We start from the raw sequence: 8,017 nt of genomic DNA on the forward strand, positions 1-8,017 counted from the left end.
TAGATTAGTTAATTAGAAAGTGCCAAGCCGTGTGTGTGTGTGTGTGTGTGTGTGTGTGTGTGTGTGTCCACAGAGGATGACTCCTCCTTAGCTGGTGGCCTTCAAACCTGTCGATCTCACACTGGTTATGTGAGAGCTTATCTAGACCTCCAGCCTGGATATGGTCCACGCGCACACACACACACACACACACACACACACACACACACACACACAGATGCCACTATATGACTCATGCAAAGATAGGAGAAGGGGCAGACAGAGGAAAGAGGGCAGAGCACTGATGCATGGACAACACCAGGCAAAGATGTCATGAAAGAAATGAAGTGAGATTCCAGACACAAAGCTTTAAAAAAAAAAAAGGCTGCAGAAGCAACATCAGGGTAGATTCAATCCCCCGTGGAGGCGCCCTGACTCCCCACTCTCCCCTCTTGACTCCCCCTCCCTTTGCTGGCTGCCTTTTGCCCTCCTCTGCCTCCGCTCTCCTCTCTTTGACGTGCTCTGTCTCTGTCCTATAGCCTCACCCAAAATAACCCTTTCTCCTCCGGCCGCTCCCGGCCCTCCTGCCTCACCAGCTTCTCGACCCATCCGTCACCCTCCCCGCCCCCCCACCCCCACCCAGGAAAGCATCGGGGATGGCCGATGCCGCGCTGTCTCGCTGTCTTTGCTCACTAATGCAAGTATTGAGCGGATTACAGGGAGAATGTGTTGACTGGGCTGTGAACCATTTCCATGGCTTCAGATCACAGACTGGAGCGGCCGCCCGGACGCACATGACAAAACCATTACATTTACTTGATGTTGGAAGAATACGTATATAAGCACAAATATACACACCCAAAATATACAGTGGCTCTAATCCTGGCTCAGGGATTAAACGCAGGTCATCGGTTCGCGGCGATATTAGCGGCCTTATTACGCTGCAGGGACGCGACCCAAGGGAGCAGCAGTGTGAGATTGGACAGGACCAGAGTTTAACATCTGCCCTTTCCAGACGTTTAGCCCATCAGGCACCAACCTCCAGCACCGTGAGGGGACGGGAGGGGGGGGGGGGATCCTTGGCCGAATCCACTCTTGGCAGCCTTTTTGTGGGAGGGTGTTTGAGAGTCTGCTGGTGTTTGTGAGAATTGTTTTTGTCTTCCAGTTCTGCACCTACTAGTGTGCCAAAGCTGAAATTTCATGGCTGGGGACTATCAGGGGTGATTCTGAGTGCAACGCCCGTGTGTGTGTGTGTGTGTGTGTGTGTGTGTGTGTGTGGGTTTCAGAGTGGGTTTTAGCACCCTGCAGATCTGTCCCCAGAAATCCATTGTCAGGTGCTTGGCTGAGCCTTTTCAGTGAACATAAAGAAATGTACACAGTGAAACGTGCACATGGGCCTCCGAGGTGTCAGGTCCGATCCTCCGTATCAACCAGGCAAATCGGAGTCATGGACAGCCACCTTTTGTCCCTCGACAATGGCTATCACCAGATATTATCTCAGACCTTTAGAATAATAATGGAGAGATTTACTTAAATCACAACAAATGATTCCACCAGTGACGGTATGAAGACGGACCCCCCACAGATGGACGTTCTTTGCATGGTCCTCTTCAGATGGATGGAAAATTTAAAAAGTGCCACCGTTCTTCAGGCAACACAGTGCAGCAGAGTTTCTTTTTCACCCTGGACTTTCTAATGTTCTCAATGTTTGCTCTTCCTACATTCTAATTTTTATTCTCCTTTAATCAGGCAGCTGCTGTTCTTCAGAACATTTGGTCATTAACCGTCTTCCACTTTTGCTTGTTCTCCTCATGGGTCACCACAGCAAATCTCCAGACCTCCTGCCCTGTTCCAGCCTTCTACCAGCAGGTTCTCTCCATCCTCTGCTTTCCTCCTCATTCCTCCATCTTCTCCTCGACAGACCTCCTCCTCTCCAGATTCTCCTCCACCTGCTCTCACCACACATCCTCATCACAGTGGCTCGGACACGTCCTGGACGCCATACGTGTCTCCTCCAGGCCTCAGGCATCCTCTCAGGCTCTAAGCTGTTGTTCTCCATCCTTGTCAGAAACATCTCCTTCCATACATTCTCGGGCCCACTATACTCTTCATTCACTTTATTTATTGCGCATATATTTCTATTTATAACTGGTCCAACAATAACAGCATCGCTCCTAAGGAGGAGTGTTTTTATGATGTTCCTCGGAGGAGATGTTAGATCTTATAGCTATAAAAAGAGAAGGCGAGGTGTAGATCGAGTCTGTCCTGCTGTGGTACAATGTGGCAGAGCTCTTGTAACCACATCAAAACGGCGCCCTTTGCAGCATCCCTCAGACACGCTGGGTGTTCCTGGAGAAGCATCTGTTACTGTGACCCACCACTCTCCCATCCTGCTCCCATCCTGCTCTGAACCAGCAGGATTTTACCTCATAAACGCGATGACGTGGTTGAATTGATTTAGAAATCAGAGTGTCTCCCGTTTCCAAAGGCGTTCTGTTGTCCTCGGCTGATAAGCTTGATATTTCGGTATCGGGTTCGCATCTCGACAGAGAGCAGCCAGTTTGTTTACACTGTAAAATCGGGATTATGGACCATGAGGCTTTCAGCCCACTGGCCTCGCGGTGACACCATCAACCTACAGAACTGAACAGAATCCAGCTTTGTTCCAGAAACCCGATTTGAAACGGTGCTGTCAGCAGCTCTTCCCCGCAGCCCCCTCGACCCCCATTTGGACCAGTGTGAAGATCAAAATAAGTGAGATGGTCTTTGTGTCACACAGTGCAGGCGGTCTTCTGCTGTAAATGCACCTTCTTCAGAAGCAGATCCTCCACCAACCCCCGGAGAAGCCACAGAACTGGAACCTGGATTCAACAACAGCCAATAATCTCGACTCATCTCGTGTTTATTATATTAATAAAATAATCCTCTATGACCTGGGAGGGTCGTCCTTTTGTCTGAAGGACGGCGAGTCCTCAACTCGGCCCTATTGTCTGATGGGTGTGTGTGATCGTCTAAACGCCGTCTCTCTTCTGAACATCCCAGAATTCCAGAATGAACTTTCCAAACGTGTCTGTCGTCAGGCTTTGCAGAATGAGGAAACTGTGTTTTTGGCCCAGATTTCATCCTGCTGCCCCCCTGTGAGCTGCAACGAGCAGCACGCAGAGCAGCATTTACACACATTCCGTTTCTTTCTGCACTGATTAATCCAGATAACGAATCAGGGCGCACGCGCTAATGACCCCGCTGGTTTCAAAGAAGAGAATTAGCTAACGCAGCCGGGCGACCGGCACAAAACGCACCAGCTCCATTTAGCTCCGAGAGGAGTGACGCTGAACACGTGACAGGAGCTCGGCTCCTCCAGCAGAGCTTCAGGGCAGGTTAACTCTTGACGGAATCTCCTCGAGGATCTGATGACAGCTCAGACGCTGCCCGACTATGCGGGATTTCCATTTTCATACAAGCAAACGGTGTTCCGGCAGGGAACTCTGCAGACTGAGAGCCAGTGTTGTAGTTTACCGGAGGACCATGTCAGATCAGGACAGGCTCTGGCAAAGATCCCTGTGTGGCTGGTGGACTGGGAAGAGTGCTTTTAGCCTCCCAGTCACGGAATTTGGATGACTTGATGATCACTTCCTCTCGCACTCCAGTGCCCCCCCCCCACACACACACACACACACACAAAAGCCACGCAGCATTGTTATTTTGTGATTTGTCAATCGTGAGTTCTATTCCTGTGCTGTGCACCGGCGTGATGCGTCTGTGTCTGCGTTTCCATGTGTGTGTGGTCGTAGCGTGAGCAAGTGTGTATGATTTCAGTGCTTTCGTGACTTGTCAGGAAGCCCCCTGCTGTGCTGCTGAGTGCCTCCCCTTCAGACGCATTAAAATAAGATGAGTGTGTGTCTGTGGTGCAGTGTGTGTGTGTGTGGTGTGTGTGTGTGTGTGTGTGCTGTAGAGATGGGGGGAGATGTAAAGGAACACAGACCTAAAGGAGCTCTTATTGCAGAACATGTGGTGATGCAATCTGTGTGTGTGTGTGTGTGTGTGTGTGTGTGTGTGTGTGTGTGTGTGTGTGTGTGTGTGTGTGTGCGTGTGCGTGGGTGTGCGGTCACTCTGCACGTGCATCTATTTGTGTGTTCTGTGTGTTGGAAAGTATGTGTGAGTCCCAATGGGCCATTAAACTAAGATGAGTGCCACGTTGGATAGCAGGAAGGGAGCGGTAGCGGAGGAGATGTGGACATGGTGAGTATTTCGCTCTTAAGTGCAGAACGCGTCTTTACCCAAGAGCCTCTGCTCTCATGGCTGCTGTCTGTTGTGCTGCAAACTCTGTCCACTTATCTCCTCCACCAGCAATCACCACAACCTTAAACACACACTCTCTATCGCTGGCCTGCATGTTTTCTTCGGTCTGGCTCCCTCCTCCCTTCTTTAATACACGGGTTCCCTCCAGAGAACAGAACAATGCAGAGGAAAAGAGGAAAAGTCCTGCTGATTATTCCACTCTAAACTATAAATATACTGATTTTTACACCCTTCCTTTATTTATACTCCTCATTATCTCTTGTCTGACATGTTGATGAGTAAGAATTTGGTTAGAACATCTGAAGGCAGCTAGGAAACGGACTCAGATAGTCGGGCTGCTCTTCTTTTTCAGGATGTTCTCAAGACTCAGTGTGATCTACAAAAAGGGTCTTTTTTAGGTGGTGGGGGGGCAGCGACAGCTATAAATGGATCAAGAAGTCCAGGAAGGTTGGCCACCTGCAGCTAATTGATCAGAGGACGGTCTGCAGAGCATGGAGCAGCTAACCACGCAGAAGGAGAAGGCTGCTCTCCGATCTGAGCTTGTTGGAAATGCTAAATCACCTTGTTCATCAGTAACCTGAGTAGCAAACCTGCTCGCTCTCCTTGTTTACATCTGCTGTCCCAACCCTCACAAAGGGGAGTTCGGCGCTCTCAGCCTTGTGAGTAGCTTCTTCTGCAGATTGGAGAAACGCTCTGATTGCATCTGCCACTTGCATCCCCACAGCTTTCAGTTGAAAATAGAGGCGAGAAGCTGATTGAGACTTTGGAGCTTGGCGTTCATCCGCTGAGATGCCAAAATCACAGAGCACCTTGTTTTCGCTCAATCCCACCGCAGGTTCTGCGGTGAACTTCTCGCCTCCGCCTGCTAAATCACGTTAGATTAGTCGTCACGGCTCAGAATGCTAAATCAGGTGTTAGCATGTGATTAGCTCACACAAATCCAAGCTGCCAAATTACAGCGCAAAGGTATCGGAGCGACTCCGTCTCCGTCTTCTCGTCTTCTGTCAGGGCTCCTTCGTGTTGATGAACGAACAACCATGTGACCACGTTTCCACGACACTACTGACAGGAAATGAGGTAAAACCTGCTCATTCCTCCATGATGATGTTTTTCTTTATTTAAATTCTTGATATATCATTTCCAAGCCGAGTGGACCGAGTCAAACTTTGAGTGTGGAGACTTTGAAAGGCGGAACAGATGAATTCGCTGCCCACCGGTGTCTGCTCAGAGCGGCGTAGGCGGCTCGTCTGGACCTGCCTGAAAAACTGTGGATTTGAATCTGCTCCATGACCTTTATCAGGAGGGGCGTGCTCGCCGCGTCGCTCTGTTTAATGAAGAAAGGGCAGGATGAAAGTGCTGCTTAGAGAGACATTTAAAGAATATTTAGTGCATTTCTGCTCCATTTAGAAGACAGACTGGAGGCTAACCATGGTGGCTGCAGCAACACCGGACACACAGAAGCCATTTCAGCTACAGAAACCTCTGGATGTGTTGCTCACCTGAGTATATGTTTGCTGGAATGCCTTAAACTTATTCGCTTGAATGTCTCGGAGTTCCTCTATCAGAGTCACAATACTCTTAAATAACATCTAGCGGGTCACATTTGCTCCGAACCCAGGAGACGCAGGAAGTCACAGCCTGACTGGCTCCTCAAGACGCTGTTGCAGTCGGCTGATCAAGCAAATTCCAGCCTTCTGTTTCACACCCTCCTGCAGGCGCGTGTGAAGAATCCACTGAGGAGACCTCGTGTGTCTGCGAGTTGTCAGACCTTTGCGTTACATCACGACACATCTAACGCACCAAAGATTGGAGAGAAAAGTGGAAAGTTAATTCGAGCCGTGCTATCATCCTTCTGTCCATCCCTGTTTCCTCAATAAGAGAGACAGACGTCCAACTTAAAGCCTTCGTGGAGGAGCGATAAGCCGCCGCCGCTGAGAGGGAACGACGATAAACAGCTGCTGCTGCAGAAGAAATAATATTCCTTAACAGAGCCAGAGAAAAAGGCTTATGTTTATGATTTCTCAAAACAACTTTATTTCTGACCTCTCCATAATCCCCAGAAAGTCTTTCAATTAGAGAATGGCTGCGATTCCCCCATTACTGAACGCCCTGCTCCCAGACACACTGCGGAGAGAAGGAGATAATTGGCCAATAAAAATGTAAATAGGGTGTTGGAGCAAACCAGCATGTGATACGGAGGGTAGGAGAGTTGGGATAATCCACTGTGACAGGTTGTGTTGGTTTTGCTGGGTGCTAATTGGATGCTGACACACTTCTTTTCTGCACAAATACCATAATGCCACACAGGCGCAATTATTGACGGGAGCAAATTGAGCTGAAGGAGGTCCAAAGCCGGAGCTGTTTGGGTGGCGAACAAATGTTTGTGAAAGGCCTCGATGTGTTCAGGTAAAAGTTCTGACCCGAGTCCGGCTCCAGTGCCACTTATTTAGCGCTGAAAGAATTGAACGACTTCCTCCCTGAGCACCACGTTTCAGCGGGAACTTCTTGACTTGGATCATCGAGGAGCCAGCAACAAAATCAGTGCGTTTGCGCTGCAAAGCTAATGAGTAGCTTTTGTTTGCAGTCATGTTCCTGACAGCCAGGCTAATGGAGCATCAGATCCCCCCACTGGCCACCAGCACGTGAAGCTGGACCCTCCAGAACTTTGGTCTGTTGCTGGTGTAATGAGATAATTGCTCAGCTGAAGCAGCGGCTCAAATGAGGTAGAGATGTTTAAAATGTGAAAATCTCCTGGAGCATTTAATAGGGCGACTTGTTAGTTCCTCGTGGAAACCTGAGAATGGACAGAACCAGCGGTTTAATGTACACGTTGTATAGAGAATATCTCAGTCATCGCACAGCTGCAACACTGACGGCTGTTCCCTTGAATTCAATCACTAATTGGTACACAAAGGTTCCTTCAAACACACGTGCACGCTCTGTACACAAGCATAATCCGGGCGTGCGCAGCCCCTCCAGAGGACACTGGTAATCTCCCCATCTGCTTTTCCTTTACACCGGACCCTTGAGAAAAATCTCACCTCAGCGTGAACCCACATCTCACCTCAAATATGACAGCATGCACCCCCCTCTGATCTCCCAGGTCCGCTCTCTCGGTCTCACACACACACACACACACACACACACACACACACACACACACACACACACACACACAGGACAGTCATACACACACCTCTCAGTTTTCTGATCATCTCAACAGTCTCATTCTCATGAAAGTTTGCGAATCCTCTCCTTTCAGGATTGTAGATCTCATCTCATCTCTCTCTCTTACACACTCACACACACACACACAGACTCACACACACATGAACTGGAGCTGGATTTGGACAGGAGGTGCTGAAGGAAGTGGGGGGGCAGCAGTTAGAGTTCTGTCACTCTGAGCTTTGAGGAGGATTCTCGCTGGATTTTCCTCTTGTTTTTCTCCATGAAGATGTGAGATGAAACATTTGATCTGATATATGAGCAGAGTTTTGATGATCTCTCTACTAAAGAAGCTGCTCATTCATCATTAATGCACTTTTAGCTACATGTCTATAGAACAAGATGATCATCTGTTGCTGTTTTATCTGTGATTTAGGGAGATCATCAATATCAAACTTGCAGATTGTTGCATAATTTGTTTAATCATTGTCTCACAAAACAAAGATTGTGTGCATCCCGGTTTTTACGCACAAAAGCTCTCGTTTCTGTAGAATTCTCCGTTTAATATTTATTA

Source organism: Takifugu flavidus, chromosome 4 (assembly GCF_003711565.1).
Source record: "Takifugu flavidus isolate HTHZ2018 chromosome 4, ASM371156v2, whole genome shotgun sequence".
NCBI classification, from domain to species: domain Eukaryota; kingdom Metazoa; phylum Chordata; class Actinopteri; order Tetraodontiformes; family Tetraodontidae; genus Takifugu; species Takifugu flavidus.